Here is a 17,512-nt window from a genome sequence, read left to right as displayed (position 1 = left end):
TAATAAATCCCTTTTTGGCCAGTTGAATGAATCTAGCCAAGATTGGTTGTAGATGTTGGACAGCAACTTAGAGAAAAAATTTAGCTGCTGATTGAGGAGTGAAATTGGATGTTAGGATGCCACCAGGGTAGGATCTCGCAAGGGCTTGAAGAGCACTATAATGCGGGATGTATTAAAATCTGGTGGGGATTTGTTTCAGAATTAATAGAATTGTAAAGAGTGTCTAAATGAGGTGTAACGTGAGGAAGTAGTAAGTTATAGTAGTCTGCCCCAAACTCATCAGGACCGTTGCTTTCCCTACAGGGAGTGGCTTAATAACAATCTGAACCTCCATCTCAGTTACCAAGGCAACAAGTTGGGATTGTTCCTCAGCAGTGAGTCGTTGCAGCCCAGCTTGTTGTAGAAAAGCAATGCCTAAATTAGGGGCATCTAGGGGAGCTGCATATAATTTCTGATAGTATTAAAGGAATTACCTTGCAATTTTTTCTGGGTCAGCCACTGGTCCCACTGTAGCAGAAGGCATTTTTGTAATATGTTTAATTGCGGTTATCTGCTATAGAAGTGAAGCAAACAACTTTCCCGACCTATTGCCCCACTCAAAAAGTATTTATGTTTCTGAAAAGTCACATCCATAAAGGCTTGTTCAGAGCTAAGATTGTCATATAATGTTTTAGCTTCAAGGTATTGGTGTTTAGTCTCCTTAGAAGAAGCTAAATACAAAGAATATCTGTTCTATAAAACAACAGACAGTACTTTAAAGGTGTCCAGGAGCGATTTCGTTTGTAAGCTGAATGTGCAATGACGTGACCCCTCATGACAGGCTTGGAGGCAGCCCAGAAGAGGTTGATATCTTGAGAATGTTGCATTATCCCAAGTATAGTTAGTGAAATTAACTTCTAAGAATTATTTAAAATCTTCTCAGGCAGACACTGTACATAGGAAAGGAACCTCCAATTGAAGGAAGTACGGAGAGGAGTATCTAGTTGTAATGTAAACCATATAGGGGAGTGGTCAGAAATCATTATGTTGTAAATACCAGAGTCTGTCACTGTATGAAGTAGTTGTGGAGATAATAGCCATAGATCTATTCTAGCAAAAGAGGGTGGTGTGAGAGTGTGAGTAGAAGGAGTATTTCCTTGTGGTAGGTTAGAATCACCAAGAGTCAATCAATTGCAGCGAATCAGTCATAAAAAAGAAGGAGGAAGGTGCACCCCCTGCCCCGTAACCTACCAGAACCTCCAGATCTGTCCAAGAAAGGAGAAACTGCAGTATTAAAGTCACCGAACAAGATAAGGTGTCCATCCATCCATCCATCCATCCTTGCATGTAAGTATGAAAAACAGAAGCATTAGGACTATTTCGGGCATAGACATTGCCCATTGTGAATTTGTTACCGTTAAGTAGCAGCTTTATAAATAAATTACCTTTTTGATCTAGGAGGGTATCCAATACCTCATAATGAACAGATTTATTAAACAAAATAAGTACACTACTCCCCTTGTTTTAGTATGATAAGAAGCCTCTATGTAATCCCTGATCCAGTAAACTACCTAAAACATTTGAGTCAGACGCTTTCCAGTGCATTTCTTGAAGGAGCACTACATCTGGGTGAATTTTTTTTAATTGTTGGAGGATTTCATTTCTTTTTACAGGTGTATTCAACCCTTCAACATTCCAGGATGCAAACTTAAGCGATTGTTTAACTTGGACTGTGTTAAAGGTTGTGTTTGAAGTCATCTAACCTATACCCTGTTTGGGAGTTATACAAAAACAGAATATAAAATACATGGACCCCAGCCAGTCCCAGCAAGTAGGCTGGAGGTACAGACTAAAGGAGAACCTACCTAAAAGTGTCTTAAAAATGTATGTCTCATAGAGAATAACTGTAGATAAATGATAATTTGTGATGCTATTCACTTCAACTTTTAAACATAACAGGGCCTATAAAAGTAAAAGATTGGGGTGTACAGAAAAACATTGACAATGTAAAACAGTAATAATATAGAAAATAGTGAAGCATACCAAGTTGCATATATCTGGGCAGCCAGTGCCTGGAGAACAATAAATAACACCAGGAGGGTAATATCCATGCAATATTGACAGAAAGGCCATAACGGGGACATATCTAAAATTTCACAATATAAACCTGCAAAAAACAATACAGTTTAAATAGAATGTGGTGGAAAGAAACAAGTGTTACAACAAAACACCAATGAATATATACCAGAAAAACACACACAATGTCATGGAAGTATGGATGGCCATGGAACGGAGACCATTAGGTCAACCTCTTGTTAAATAGCCAAGTCATTTAGTTTGTAGTAGAAAACACAAAATAGCAGAAAACAACTGTATAGGACTCAATAGCCATAAGAGGACCGGAAAGGTGACTGCGACTGAGCAGTGCGGAAAAAGTTGGATGCATCTTTGGGGCTGTCAAAAAAATGAGGCATGCCGTAATGTAGCTGGATATAGTAAAGCAAAATGGACACTTCTTTCAAAAAGTTCTTTGCAAAGTGGCAAGAACTCTCGGTGTTGCATTGCGACATTGTAGGAGAAGTCCTGGAATAGAAGCAATTCGCTCCCTGGTAGTTGAGATTAGCATCTACGATATGCCTCCATCAGTTTTACTTTGTCGGCGTAATTGAGGATATGCATGATGACAGGCCATGGGTGATGTTGATCAACAAGGCTGTCAGTATGCCCTCTCACAATAAGAATAGGGAGGGCAGTCATGTCCAGGCTTAGATCTGTGGGTAGCCATTCGAAGACCAGGTACATGAAGCAATTAGGTTTTACAGACTCAGGTAGGCCAATGAGAATGTTGCAGCTGTATCTATTTTCCAAGTCTTCAAGTTTATCTTGAAATGCAGCAATAGTCGAATCATGTTGGTGTACCATGGTTTTGGTACTAGCGTGTTCATCTTCCAAACATGAATTTCTGTGTTCTGCCTCATCTAAAGGTTGAGAATATTGAAGTAACTTCACTAGGGCTGAATCATCAGTGGTCTTCAATTCTGCAAGACCGGACAATTTTTTATCTAGAAGAGGTGAGATTATGTCAGAAATTTCTTGGGCATATTGCAAGGAGTGAGTACTATAACGAGAAGATTCCCCCATTGTGTCAGATGTATCTTCTCTAGAAGGAGATGGAGGAGAGAGGGGGGGTTCCTGAGTGGGAGGTTTGTCTTTAGCCCTGGCTGCAGCACCTCTGGGGCCTCCCTGTTGTTTGGCTACAAATGTATCCATTATATAGAGAGTAAAGGGTTAATGCCTGTTTTGTATAGTTGAGACAGAAAGTAATTGAGAATGGAGAGCAGTCCTAGTGTGGACAGTAAGTAGGAGGAGATTACAGGGAGAGAGCAGGCTTGTGTACCTGGAGTACTTGCAGACAAGCAGCTTCACAGGGGCAGTGGTGGAAGCAGTATCCTAAGCAGAAGTTAATATTAGGCACAGGTCCAGGCACAGTGTGTGGGATTCTGGTCAGACCTGCTGACCTCCTGAATGTAATGGAGAGCCAGATAGAAATTCTGCATTTCCACTGTGGGACTGAAGCACAGGACTGGAAGCTGCTTGGTGTGGTGAGGAGGAGCCGCGGTCCAGACAATAGATCAGGTCAGTGGGAGAGAAGCCCGGCTTTTCTGCTGGGGGAAGCTGACCTAAAGAAAAGAATCGCTGGGCAGAAGGAGCGTAAGCAGCTTGGGCTGGAGAAGTAGCTGTGGGGAGGACGGCAAGATGGTGGCCATCACTTTGGGGGAGAGATCTAGTGTCTCCACTTCTCTGTGTTGTAGCATCTGCGAGGAGCCAGACTGTGGCTAATCTTTTGCCTGCTGGTATCCCATAGATCCAGGTGGTAACAGGGACCCCTCACGGATGCCACTAATGACCCGATAGTATGGGAATGAAGGAGCCATGGGGGAGCTCAATTAAAAAGCGGCCTCATCGTTGGCTTACCCACCGGAAGTCTACAACAGAGATCTTTAAGGAAATCTTAAAGACATTAACAACACATACCTCAGGATCCTGTTATAATCAGTAACAGCTTTAAGACCTAATGATTTAAAAAAATGTATTGGTAATACTTACAAATATGATCTGAATTGCACATTAATATGTTTCACTGTTTTATAGTTCAATTCTATTATTTTAACCTTATTTTAGTATATTAATCTGCTATTCTATTTCATTAACATGTTCATATACTTTGATTCTGCCCTTTATTACAAACTTGAACCCAGTTTTCAGAATTATATTTGTGACTTATACCATACTTGCTCTCTGATACAGAACTCTATTTTAATAAATCACTATACACATATTCTATACTCTGCCAGTACTGGACTCTTTCTAGTGGGGAATAATGCCACAGCCAGTGGAAGCCTTTCACCAGGTCCCCCAGCCAAAGCATTACCACTGACCACTAGCCAGCCAACTTGTAGGCTGGGGATCCCAGGGGAGGTGGGGACAACACAATAAAGATATCCCCCTCTCCAGGGCACTTCAGGCCTGGGCTGATAGCCTGGGGCTATCCATGGCAACCTGGGTGCTGGGTTGATAGTGTCAGGCCTGTAACTAGGGTGGTGCGACCAATGCCACCGCATAGAATGCAACATCCCTGGGGCGGAACTGACCGCCCACTGCAATCACTATACACTGGGTGCCCGCTGCTATATATTAATAACAGTGTGGTGTGTGGTGCCCGGAAGTGCACACTCCCAACCAGGCATCTTCTTGACATCTCTCCTCCATAGTTCCCTAGGTTGAGGTCAGATGCACTCTGTGAAGTAGGCTGTGTGGCATCTACTGTAGCAGTGAACACTGGCTGCACTGCAGAATGACCCAGTCACAGTGACAGATCCCCCAGCTGTACAGAAGGGTGAGGCTTTGCGGTCATTTAGCAGGCTGCACTCAGTGCAATTGCTTTCCAAACAGCAGTCATGTGAACTGCCTGCATCCTTTGCATCAGTCAAAGGAAGTTTCGCAGGAGCTGCTGGGAAATGTAGTCCCTTCCACCTCTGTGACCAGTGTCACTGAGGTGAAAGGGATATATTTCCCAGCAGGCCCTGCGGAATGTCCTCTGGCTGATGCAAAGGATGTCAGGTGGCTGGTGTAGTCGGGGTCAGGGACAAGCAGCATGGATACATACAAGGGCAGGTCTCTCTACAGTGGTCTCCCGTCTGGCCACCTCTCTCTTCTCCTGCATGCAGAGACTTGGCAGCGCTGATGGTAAGTACTGACTACAGTAACTCTCCAGCAGTGCTGTTGTTTCCCCCTGCTGATAAATTCTTTCATGTGTAATGTATATTCATGTGCAGAGGCTACATGTGTGTGTGCTGAGCTTACCTATGTATCTATGTTTGTTTACTGAGACCGCATGTCCACTTCTCCATGTAGAAATCCATGGATACCTGAAATAAAAAAATCCATAATCACCTCTTCCTATGTGTTGATCATGTTCTCTTCATTCCATGTAGGCATCCAAGGGGTTAAAATTTATGAAATGAAAAATCCCCATCTATTACGATCAGGTGGCAGGGTATTTACACATACCCTTCCTCTGTGTGAATGACTGGGACCCCTGTGTCCCCAGTCATTGCTGGAGCTGCCACCCAATCAGCGGGCACCTCCATAGGAGCTGCCCGCTGATTGGATGTACGTGGTCAGCCTGTCTCCCCCATAGACTTCAATGGTGGGAAATCTCCATTGAAGTCTGTGGGAACCGATACATTTGACCTGTCACTAACCCTACAAGGAGACCGCAATGGCTAATTCAGTGGTTCCCTAACTTGGTCCTCAAGGCACCCTAACAGTCCAGGTTATAAGGCTATTATTGCTTGTGCATAGATGGTATAATCAAACTGACTGAGGTACAGTACCAATTAAATCACCTGTGCTTAAGTATGGATATCCTGAAAACCTGGACTGTTAGGGTGCCTTGAGGACCAAGTTCGGGAACCACTGAATTAGCCATTGCAGTCTCCTTGTAGGGTTTGAGACAGGTCAGACTTGACTTAGAGGCTGCCTGATGTGAATCGGTGTTACCGATGTTTATACTGTTGCACATCGTCGACAGATATGAAAAGACAGCACTGGGTGTCTCTAGGCTCAGGAAGCTTTGGAAGACATTAGTGTATTTTAGCAATTGCGATCGGTGAGAGATCTCAGTTGCAATTGCATTAGCATAAATCTATGTATTTGAGACCTGATTCAGACCCGCTCGCTAAGGCGTGATCGCTCGCTCTGAGCGATTTTCGCCCATCTGCACAAGCGTATAATTCGCAGTGCATGTGCGCAAGCCAGTCTTTGTGAGCTGATTTTGGTTGCTCATAAGCCACTATCAGCTCGCTACTTTGAGTGACAGTGCCATTTGTGGGTGGTAACAGGGGAAGGTGCTTGTAAATGGGGGAGTGGATGTGCGAAGGCAGGCGTGCCAGGCCGCCAAAACGCAGTTTAAAGGGCATGCATAACACTGCACAACAATGAAAATGTTTACGATGTGAAAATAGTTACTTCTAATTGATTTCAGCATGCAAAGAATAAATATGACAATTCAAATTCTCAGTTAGCTCTGCGTTAACTTCTGAGATATAGCCCATTTATGACGATGTAGGGGTATTCCTAGTGAATTGGGCAGAATGGAGAGAATCTTACCAGCAATCTACGTTCCGCGCACAGGGGGCGGAGCCTAATGACCCAAGTAAATTAAAATCAGTTATTTGTCCCCTCCCCTGTTCAAATATATGCGATTCACGGGATTACCCACACAAGATAACTGTGGTGCACTGAGTGACAAGCATAGTGAGCCATTCCACCAAGACATTTCAGCAATGGAACAAAGGGTAGGTGAATCACTTCTGTGTTTGCTGACTACTGTTGGACAGTGACAAAAGATGCTCCAGAAGCGGAGTACAAGCGACAAGCAAAGAGAAAGCACCCCCATGAATAGGCCACTATATTAGTTAGATAGCACTTTCGTATGCTATATGTTTGTTTCGTTTTGTGTTCTTATTTGTGATTGATTGAATTAAAACAACTGGTATTTATTTTCTATCAAGAAAATATCAGATTATTTTAAAATAGCTTTTCACTATGACTATATTACTAATGTACATACTGTATAGTGCAAGTAATGTAGCTCAAAAAATAGAGCTAGTAAAAACATTAATGTATGACTATTTTTAGAAAGGAAACAAATTAAAAGTATTTATTTGTTGTACAGTGTAATTAGCAAAGTAGCATAATTGAACATGTTACCTGCATGTTTTTTAGCCCTCATTGATCGCAGTGCTTGCGGCAGGGAAAGGCAACCTCAAGGGCTGCGAGCAGCTCCGATGGCTCACGATGTTCCCGATTAATCCTACAATTCCAGGAGATGACGTGTGTTATGAGTGGCAAGGGGACGTCTTTATACACTAGCGAGCGCTCAGTGCCGTTGGTCGCTAAGACATAGAGGGCATCCTTACTCGATGCAGTGCGAGCGCTTCATTTAAATATCCGGCTCCTTTTTGCCAGCGAGAGATCGCATCTTGCGAGCGGGTCTGAATGAGCTCCTTGGCCCTCAGTGAGACTAATTCAGCTTTGCACTTCCGTCCTATTCTGAATCATCCCGTGTTCCGTCACGCATGAGAATACTTATGGACCAGTTATGCAGCATTTTTGGGAATTGAAATTGAAACCATTGCAGGCTGTTGTCAGCTGCTGAGTGATAAGGTGGATAAGTTGCAGTTGGCTATTGCATCCAGTTTAGAGGCTGGTAAAGTGACTTTACAGCAGGCACAGTCTATTTTGGGGCAGATTAATTTTGCTTTTAGAGTAGTACTGTACCAATGGGTAGAATTGTTTTGTAGAAAATTGGAGAAAGCCCTGTCTGGGTTGCGTAGACCTCACCAGTTTTTATGCATTTTTATGGAAATAAAACATGACCTGTGCATCTGCTGATTTTAATTCCATTTTCAATGGGGTACATATATGACTGTAGCCATTGCATAATTATGTGGACATGCAGCTCTTTATGTGTTGTGGCCGCCTGACTGAATTGGGGAAAGTTTAACTAGGAACTTACTCCTGCTTGAATTTTTTCCAATTGTTGTGGCCTTTGAGCTTTGGGGGAAACAATTACATGATGTTAGCATAGTTTTTTGGTGTGACAATCTAGGGGTTGTCCAGGCGTCCTCCTTGCTTGCTGTTTGGTTGCCTGCTAGGTTAGTATTGCGTTGTTTAGTTTGTAATGTCAGCTTTCAGGCTTGACATGTTCCTGGGGAGGAAGGTTCTATTGTGGATGCTTTTTCTAGGTTTAACTGGGTTAAATTTAGAGAGTTGGAACCACAAACCACACTGGCACAGCGTTCCCTCGCCCCGGAGACACTACATTCCTATAAAGATGTTTGACATGAGTGGGAACAGTATTGCCTCTCCCTTGACAATACAGATAAGAGTCAGCATCAGTTGAGCCACTATTTTATCTGGTACTCTATGGTTGCACATCATTTATTGTCTGTCATGCATAAGTGGCTTGCAGGAGTAGTGTTCTTCTCGAATCTGCTAGTAAGTGACTTGCAGGAGTGGCGTTCTTCTCGAAACTGCTAGTTCAGCCTCTAAAAAAGAGTTTTTTGGTCTAAAGCTAAGCCGGTTTTGGAAGACATGCAACACTCTATTGATCTCAATCTATTGCCACACCTACTGACGACAGATGAGGGTTTGTGTTTTGTAGTTTGCCTTTTTAAACTTGCTTTTACCATGACTTTTCATGGGGTGTTTCATGTGGGCAAATTAGCTGTGCGGATTCATCTCTACTTTTTTGTTTGAGGTTGATGTGATCACATAGAGAAGGCCAGATGCAAGGTGAATGCTGTAATGGCTCATTCTGTGATGTCAATTGGTGGTGGAACATAGTATAATTAGGTTCAAGTATGCGCATCTGTATGGGCCTGATGGAGTGCAATGATGGCTAAGGGATTGTTTTTGCTTATGGAGGCTTTGGGCACAGTGCTTAAAGTGGTCCTAGAGGAGTAGTGGAACTGCCCCCTCCCCCACCCCCCCATCGGTGCTTTTTGAAAAAAAAAAAGGCGTGGTCTGAAAAAGAAAGAAAGAGGCATGGTCGCACAATAGTGTTCCCAATTCAAATTACACCACACAGTAGCACAATCAAGATTCACCCCTGATTCACATTACACCACGTAGAAGTGTCCCTTATTCATGTATGACACACAGCAGTGCCCTTCTTACACAATACCCACAGTAGTAGTGCCCCTTACACATAATGCCCATTGTAGTGGTGCCCCTAATGCAGTAGTGGTGCCCCTTATGCTGTGCCTTCAGTAGTGGTGCCCCTTATGCAGTGCCCCCAGTAGTGGTAGTGCCCCTTCTGCAGTGCCCACAGTAGTGGTGCCCCTTATTCAGTGCCCCCAGTAGTGGTGCCCTTTATGCAGAGCCCACAGTAGTGGTAGTACCCCCATTAGTGATGCCCCTTATGCAGTGCCCTCAGGGGGCACCCCATTGTAGTAATGCCCCTAGCAGTGATGCCCCTATAGAAGTGCCCCCAATAGTAATGCTCCCAGTAAGTAGTGCCCCCAGAAGTTATGCCTCCTATAGTGCAGCTTACACACACAAAAAAAACAATACTTACCTTATGCCCCGCTCCTGCGCATCTCCGGTCTGCCTGGCTGCTCTGAGTCCTCTCAACTATGGGAGAGATGTCATTACATTTCCCATAGTGCCCATGGGGGGAGCAGAGCCGGAAGCCGGAGCTCAAGAGTGAGCTTCAGCCTCCGGCTGCCGCTGGTGCTGCAGGGAGGGAGCCAGGTGTTCTGCCTCACTTAACCTCTGTTTGGGCATCATTCAGCTTGGATCGCAAGTCTGCATTCACACGCACCCCATCGATGTTTGCATTCTGCGCATGTGTATGCAACACAGTGCGGGTGCACGAACTGGTCGCTGCGATCGCGAAAGTGAACACAGTGGATATGCAGAACCACCGAGAAATAATTGTCAGGAAGTGCCGTTTGGGGGTGGAGAGGTGGGGCAGTTGAAGGAATGCAGGCGTGCCTGTGCGTTTGAACACCGTTACAGAGGCATGCATAATGAAGCCCGTGCGACGGCATATGCAGCAGAGGTCTATATAGCGACAGGAAGCTTTGCAGGTTGCGAGTCATGTCAAGCTTAACCACAACTCTGCGTATTACTCGATGTTACCAATATTTTCGCTGACTGATGTACGTAATAGGATGTGGGCGGCTTTATAAGCTGGTGGGCGTCTTATTATAGTGCTGCGATCGCAGTGTGATTTGCATAATTTCGCAATGTGCGATTGCTTGCGAACGCAGACTTGCAAACCAAGCTGTATGATGCTCTTTGTTTAAAGGGCTTTTGAAGTTGGTTTAAGTTAGTTATATGGTGGCATGCGGTGGCTTAAGATGCTTTGGTTTGGCAGAAAGAATGGTAGTTTGCTTTGTTTACATATCTTAGATGGGTGCGCTCTCCTTATTCAACGATCGGCCACTTGGTCCCTACACGGAGTTGACACAGTGTATCGGGTTTGCTTTTATGAAGAGTTTAACACCAATGAGTGTTTTCTGTATACATGTTATTGTTGTAATTGTCCATTGCTTGTTGTCAACCACTATACTAATTTTAATTATAAAATCAATTTATCTGATTATTCAAGAATTTGAATCCAACTGGTTGATGCTAAAATAAATTTGACCATAATTAATTCCAACTCCTGTTGTTCATGTATTTATTTTAGATAAGATTTTAGAGTGGTGATAAGTCTTAGAGGAAAACTGCAAATATCAACTGTTAGGAAGTTTACAAGTTGCAGGATAGACCCCAAATTACAGCTCAAACACCCACAATTTAGATGAATCCATGTAGACTGAGTGAACCATTTCTGGGTCTGTAGCCGGGTTTCTTAAGAATAACGCTCAGCCAGGATATATCAGATACGTTATGCAACATACTGTCTTATGTCCAAGTTTTTAATCTTTTCTTTTAATAAATGATTAATAATAGACAGTACATGCATCACATGAGTGGCCTATGGTCTTTATTATGATTATTTTGCATGTTGGCACTCTTTAACAGATTTTGAATTATGCCTGGTATTGTAAAAGTAATACAATGATTACAATCAAATAAGTGAATTAACAACTGCACTATACAGCACTTCTTATTTTGTTTTTCTTCCTTGTATAAGAATAGAGCTCTTCTGTCCGCCATATACTCTCATCACCTCTGTGTATCTCCAGTCCCAACCCAAAGCCTCCTCTGTATCTGTCCAGCCTCATGCCCCATCTGTGTCTCTGCAGCCTTATGACCCCCACAGTGTTTCTCTGGCCGCATGGCTTACCTGTCTTTTCATGCCACCCTTTATCGCTCATGCCACCCTTTATCGCTTCACAGCCTCATGCCGCCCAATTTTCTCAAGCCACATGTCCCTTCCTGTGATTCTCTATCTTCATGTCCCTAGTCTATCCTTATAGATAGATCCTTTTGTCTGCTTACAGAGACTGTATTTGGGGTGGTAAATTGTATCTGCACTTCCTGCATTTGGGAAACCCAAGTATTATGCTGCCCGTCATTTCTGGGGTCATGAATTAACTTTTTTTATATATATATATAAAACTCGTTTGCAAGCTTATAATTTATATACTGTATAATACCTAGCTAAACTGCTTTCAAAAGTGATTTTTAATGTGACAAAAATATATTATGTCCATGACACTAAAAAGGGGATTAAAGAAGTTGTTTTGAAAGATTTTTAGTTGTCTGGATTTATATTGATAATACTGTAGATTAATGTTGTGAATTAAACATTTATTTATGTACATATAATGTTTATAGAGTAACTTTGTGGGTTTTTTTTGTAAATTATTACTACTAATTTATTCTCATTTCTATGTGTTAAATGTTTTATTTTTGTCAACATAACCTTTATTGTACTTTATGTTCCTATAATGCTGATTAATTACAACCTTGAAATAAAGACCTCAGTGCAGACATATCTCAGTTTATATATTATTTTATGCAAATGAAGAGATATATTGTCAGTTTTAAATAGAACAGTTGTATATTCAAAATTTAAAATAAATATAGTAGTTGCAAAGTTGTAAAACGCCAATGATTTATGAAAAAAATAGATCCAACAGGTTGAATTTTCTAAAAATATTTAACTAATGTTTTTGGTATGTATTTTTATCGTTTATTTTTTCTCAATACTCTCCATCCTATACAATGTATTAAATTGCAATAGGACCCTCCAATGGATGTCAAAATACTTTTTAAAAGCAAATTAACCAGCGAAACATGACATTGTAAAGTTACGGTAATATATTTCTCATTTAACTCATTTTAAAATAAGTCATTCTGAGTTAAAAAATGCTGCTGGTCACGCTCATATTTATAGTCACACTTATATCCTGCTTTATTCAATGAGATTTCTCCTGATTGGCTGCCAGTCTAATAAGTAGGCAGGTTTACCAAATAATAACTAATCTGTGTTGGGAGCTCCTCTGGGGCAGCCAACGTTGCTTCTATTTTATTATTGTTTTTAAAGTTTTCCCATTAGATTATGGCGGATCATAGAAGAAGAAGAGGATTGTAGTTAAGTAATTAGAACTACAGTACCGCTATGCTACAGCATGTATAAGGGTGATAATAATATTGACAAATTATATTGTTGCCAAAATATTAATATCATACTTTAGCTAAGGGACTTTATGAAAAATATGTATGCATTATTATTTCTTATTAACTTAACAGGACCAGTAAATATGTATTATTTATAATAAGGGGCACTCTTGTTTACAATTAACTATACAGGGTTATTATTATTTATTAAAAACATTTAGTATATCGCAATAATAGTTTATATATAATATATAGAAAGTTAAATAATATGCCTACTGTGAAAAATTATTTATTAATAAAATAAATTGATTCTGATTGGACTAATGTGACACCCCACAGTTGTTTGAAGATTTCTCAATCTTGGAAAAGTTACTCACAACTTTGTTGTTCAGGTGGTGCAGAAGCAATTCTTTTGTTGAACCTGATCTCTTCTTCTTTCACACCATGACAGACAGATAAGGACTCCCAGAATGTCCCAAGCACAGTAATGGAGAGCAAAATGTTCTAATATTTTAGTTTATTAAATATGAATCTATTGTATGTGTTTGAAGATATGGTATCTTACTAAATATAAATATTTATATATTTAAGAAGAACCTGTTACAATATAATCCCTTAAAATTAATAAAATAGTAACAAAAGATCTTTTGAGTACATTCAGTATAATGGGAATACAAAATAACCTCAAAATAATTACTTATTAATTATTCAGAATTGTTCCAGCCACACAATTAGTTAAACAATATAAAGATCTTTTCCAATGCTCAACACGCTTGTAATAGATTACATGTGATGGCATGGCCAGTGCACATTACGTACAATGCCCGTTGGACCTGAGTCATATGTCTTGTCGGGAAAGTTGGTCACATCTGTTATTTCTGAGGAGAACTGTGAGACTAGGAGTCAGAGAGAAGTACTTCTCATTTAATAAAAAGGAGTCTGTACCTGGCTGGTTTAAACAGGACTGTTTCTAGAATTTTAATGATGAAATTGTCCTATCAAGAGTTGCATCAAGCCTTGGAGAGAGACTAAGTGGAGTAGTTACTAAAAGCAATCAATCAGCGTCTAACTGTCATTTCAAAGACTGTGCTAGATAAATGACAGTAAGAAAGAGATTGGTTGCTTTACACAACTTCTCCATGTTATCTCTCTCCAAAGCTTGATTCATCTCCCCCAAAGTGACTGCAACAAGGTGAATTTATAATCATTTCTGTTTAGCAGACCAACTGAATATAGCATAAGTTGCTAACATCTGTGTCACTGCTGTAAAGCTGAGGCTGAATGAGAACCATTACCAGGGGCAATGTAACTATTAACTGTCTCTTTGGTCCCTCTAGCACTTGTTAGTTTATTAATACTGTCTATCCTCCACAGAATTAGTATTTGAACACTGAATGTCATTCCCTTCCTTGGAATAGTAATACATATGATTGAGATTTAACCAAGCAGATAGCCTGATGGGTCTGAGATAGCTATACTGTCGTACTCCCGAATTTTCAGGTAGCCACCCCCCCACATGCCCGGAAGAGTACCCAGATCTCCCTCATCCCACCCACTTCCTAGTGAAGTGGGCAGGATGGGGAGATAATTGCCAGGAATAGCGGCATAATTGCCAGGATTTGTGGCTCCGTATGGAGGGGCGGGGTTAACTGATGGGAAAATGTTTAATTTAGCCCCACCCCCTACCACGCTGTCCCGTGATTTGTGGCAGTTTGTCATGATGGGGGCAGGGCCTAATGACATATGAGCCTGCCCCCCCCCCCCCCAAGTGTCCGGCTGTGTCTTCTCTACGGTCATCTCTCAAGGAGGGAGGAGATATTCAAAGTCGGTAAGTATGCAGTTACTGCTTAGAGATGGATGGACAAGTCCCCCTTTTGCATTTATTTTCTAGTTGTCACCCCTTGCGATAATTTGTGCATCCCTCTCACTTGTTATAATGACTACCAAATTTGGTATTGATAAATTATTTGAATAATCCTCATTGTCATGTGTGTAAACTCCACATTACAGACTTTAACATTTATTTTTATACTATTGTCTTGGTTTCTATTCAATCATCGTTTTAGGACAAGGATGTGATATTGTTCATGGCATTCCTCTAACTGAAAAAAGATGAGTCTGATTTCATTATCTAAAAGATCTGATATTAAAAGAGTGCACACTATATTATTTTTCAAATCCTTCTGGGGTCTCTAAAAAAACAACAGACTACATCACACTTGGTTGCACATCCACCCATTGTAGGGCAATGGTGTTATGCAGGATTATCCAATTCTCCTACATCACCATGAGAGGGTGAGACAATATGTCCCCTCAATTAACCTTTCATTAGAGGCGTCACTAGGGTTGGTGTCACCCGGTGCTGTGCTGCATGGTAACACCCCCCAACCAAAATAAAAATTCAGGACCAAGGTGCGCAGCTCTGTGAGCTCTTCCCCCATACCAGTCACACTGTGCTCCTCCCAGAATGTCAGGCGCACCCGGCGGGTGTGATGATGCCACGCCCGATATTCTGGGTAGCAGTGCTTAAAGTGGTCCTAGAGACGTGGTGGAACAACCCCCCCTTCCTCTGCGGTTTATCAATAAAAGGACAGCATGCGCCTAAGGCGTGTGGCACAAAAAAGGGGCGTGATCTCGTAAGAAAGAGGCATGGTCATACAATACTATCCCAAATTCAAATTACACCACACAGTAGCAAAATCTTATCCACATTACACCGCACATAGTGTCCCTGAATCACATTTATGTTCTAACACACAGTAGTACCCGTTTTAAACAATGACCACATTATTGACCCTTATACACAATGCCCACAGTAGTGCTCCTTATACAATACCCCCAGGAGCTCCTCTTATGCAGTGCCCTCAATAGTGCCTCCAAACTAGGGATGTGCAGGCTCGGATAGGTTCGAGTTTGCACGTTGAGTTCGGATTTTTCCCTCCAAAAAAACGGAACTCAGAAAGAGGCTAAACGTCATCTTACATGGACGAACATCATCATTCCTGGACTTTTGTCCAGGAATGATGATGTTCGTCCATGTAAGATGACGTTTAGCCTCTTTCTGAGTTCCGTTTTTTTGGAGGGAAAAATCCGAACTCAACGTGCAAACTCGAACCTATCCGAGCCTGCACATCACTACTCCAAACAGTAGTGCCCTTATACTGTACCCCCAGTAGAGCTCTTATGCAGTGCCCCTTTTACAATACCCCCAGGAGCTCCCCTTATGCTGTGTCCCCTGTAGTGCCCTTATACAGTACTCCCAGTAGTGCTCTTATGCAATGCCCCCAGTAGTGACCCTTATACAATACCAGCCCCAGGAGCTCCCCTTATGCAGTGCCCCCAGACAGTAGTGCCCTTATACTGTGCCCCCATACAGTACCCCCAGTAGTGGCCCCAGACAGTAGTGCCCTTATACTGTGCTCCCATACAGTACCCCGAGTAACGCCCCTTATGCTGTGCCCCCTCCCCTGTGCAATAGTAATTACCTCTCTTCACGGTGTCCGGGCTCGCATCTCCTTCTTCTTCTCCCTCCGGCGTGCTGCATGCGTGATGATGTCACTGTGGCCGGTGTCCAGACCCACAGACAGGCCGCTCTGTGTCTGTGTGTGGCACTGGACGCTGGCCACGGTGAGAGTGACTCCAGGCGGCGGCGGGGTGCGGCGGTGCCGAGGAAGGGAGTGCGGATGGGATGCGGCCCGTGGGTGTGTGCGCGCTACTCTTTGGTGTCACCCCCTTGAAGGGTGACACCCGGTGCGGGCCGCACCCCCCGCCCCCTCCTTGTGACACCACTGCCTTCCATTATCCTCATATATAGGGGCATATTCAATAGGCTGCGAGATTAGCAAAAAACCCGCACCTGCGAGCTTTTTCCTGCAGGTGCGTCTTTTTTGCTATTCTATTTGGTGCATGGTTTTTTAATAAACACGCGTCAGGAGGTTTTTTTCAACGCACCTCCTGAGCAAGTGTGATCTTTCCTAAAATCGTTGATTTTAGGTAAAATCATCGACACTTGCTTTGACTCCCCCGCAAGATCCCCCTTGAGGACTAATTAAGCAATTGGAAGTATCCAACTGGCTTAATTAGTCCTTAATTACTTACCTCCAGCAGCACTGTCTTCTTCATCCTGCGTCTGGAGCCGGCTCTTCTGCAGCAGTGGTGAGTATGTCAGTGTGTGTGGTGTATGTAAGTGTGTATGAGTATGTGTGTATCCCACTGTCACTGTGCCCCCGCTGAGCTAGTGTGGCTCCCCGGAATGGGCACTGGGAGAACTACATCTACCAGCAGCCCTTGCACCTCCCACCAGCCCCTGGGACTCCCAGCAGCCCCTTCTCCAGTAAGAAGAGAGAGGTGAGGCCGCCAGGAGCCGTGAAGACTACTGGAGACCCCCCAGTAAGGTAAGTGTTTTTTTTTTCAGTAAAACATACGCGCCGCAGGGTTTTCAGAACTGAAAACCCCATGACCAGTATTTTTGGAATTGAATATCACGGGTATCGAGAGAGCGCGCATACCCACGGTATTTTGAAATTGGGTGCAAGGTATTTACCTCGCTAAACCTCGCGCCCACTTGGATATGCCCCACAGTGTTCACTATATATTTTATCTTTTTTGCACATATCTTGGGATGTCTGTGATCAGAATAACCTTCTCCAAGAGAACATGCTGAGACGTTTTGAGTAGTGCCGGATCCACACTTTAGCATCTTTGTTCCTGGCTGCATATCCAATCCAGTTATCATTATAGCAGCCCATGGCATGAGCCATCCTACATTCTGTATATGCTGTTGATATGTGGTTTCAAAACTACTAACAATCCTGATCCCTGGGGTTTATAATGTAGTAGCCAAAACCAGTGCTGCATCTGTCAGAAGTGTTTTGCATCCCGACCG

The sequence above is a fragment of the Taudactylus pleione genome, unplaced genomic scaffold (assembly GCF_031769625.1).
Source record: "Taudactylus pleione unplaced genomic scaffold, aTauple2 ptg000010l, whole genome shotgun sequence".
Classification (NCBI taxonomy): Eukaryota; Metazoa; Chordata; class Amphibia; order Anura; family Myobatrachidae; genus Taudactylus; species Taudactylus pleione.
Note: the sequence above shows the minus strand (reverse complement) of the source record.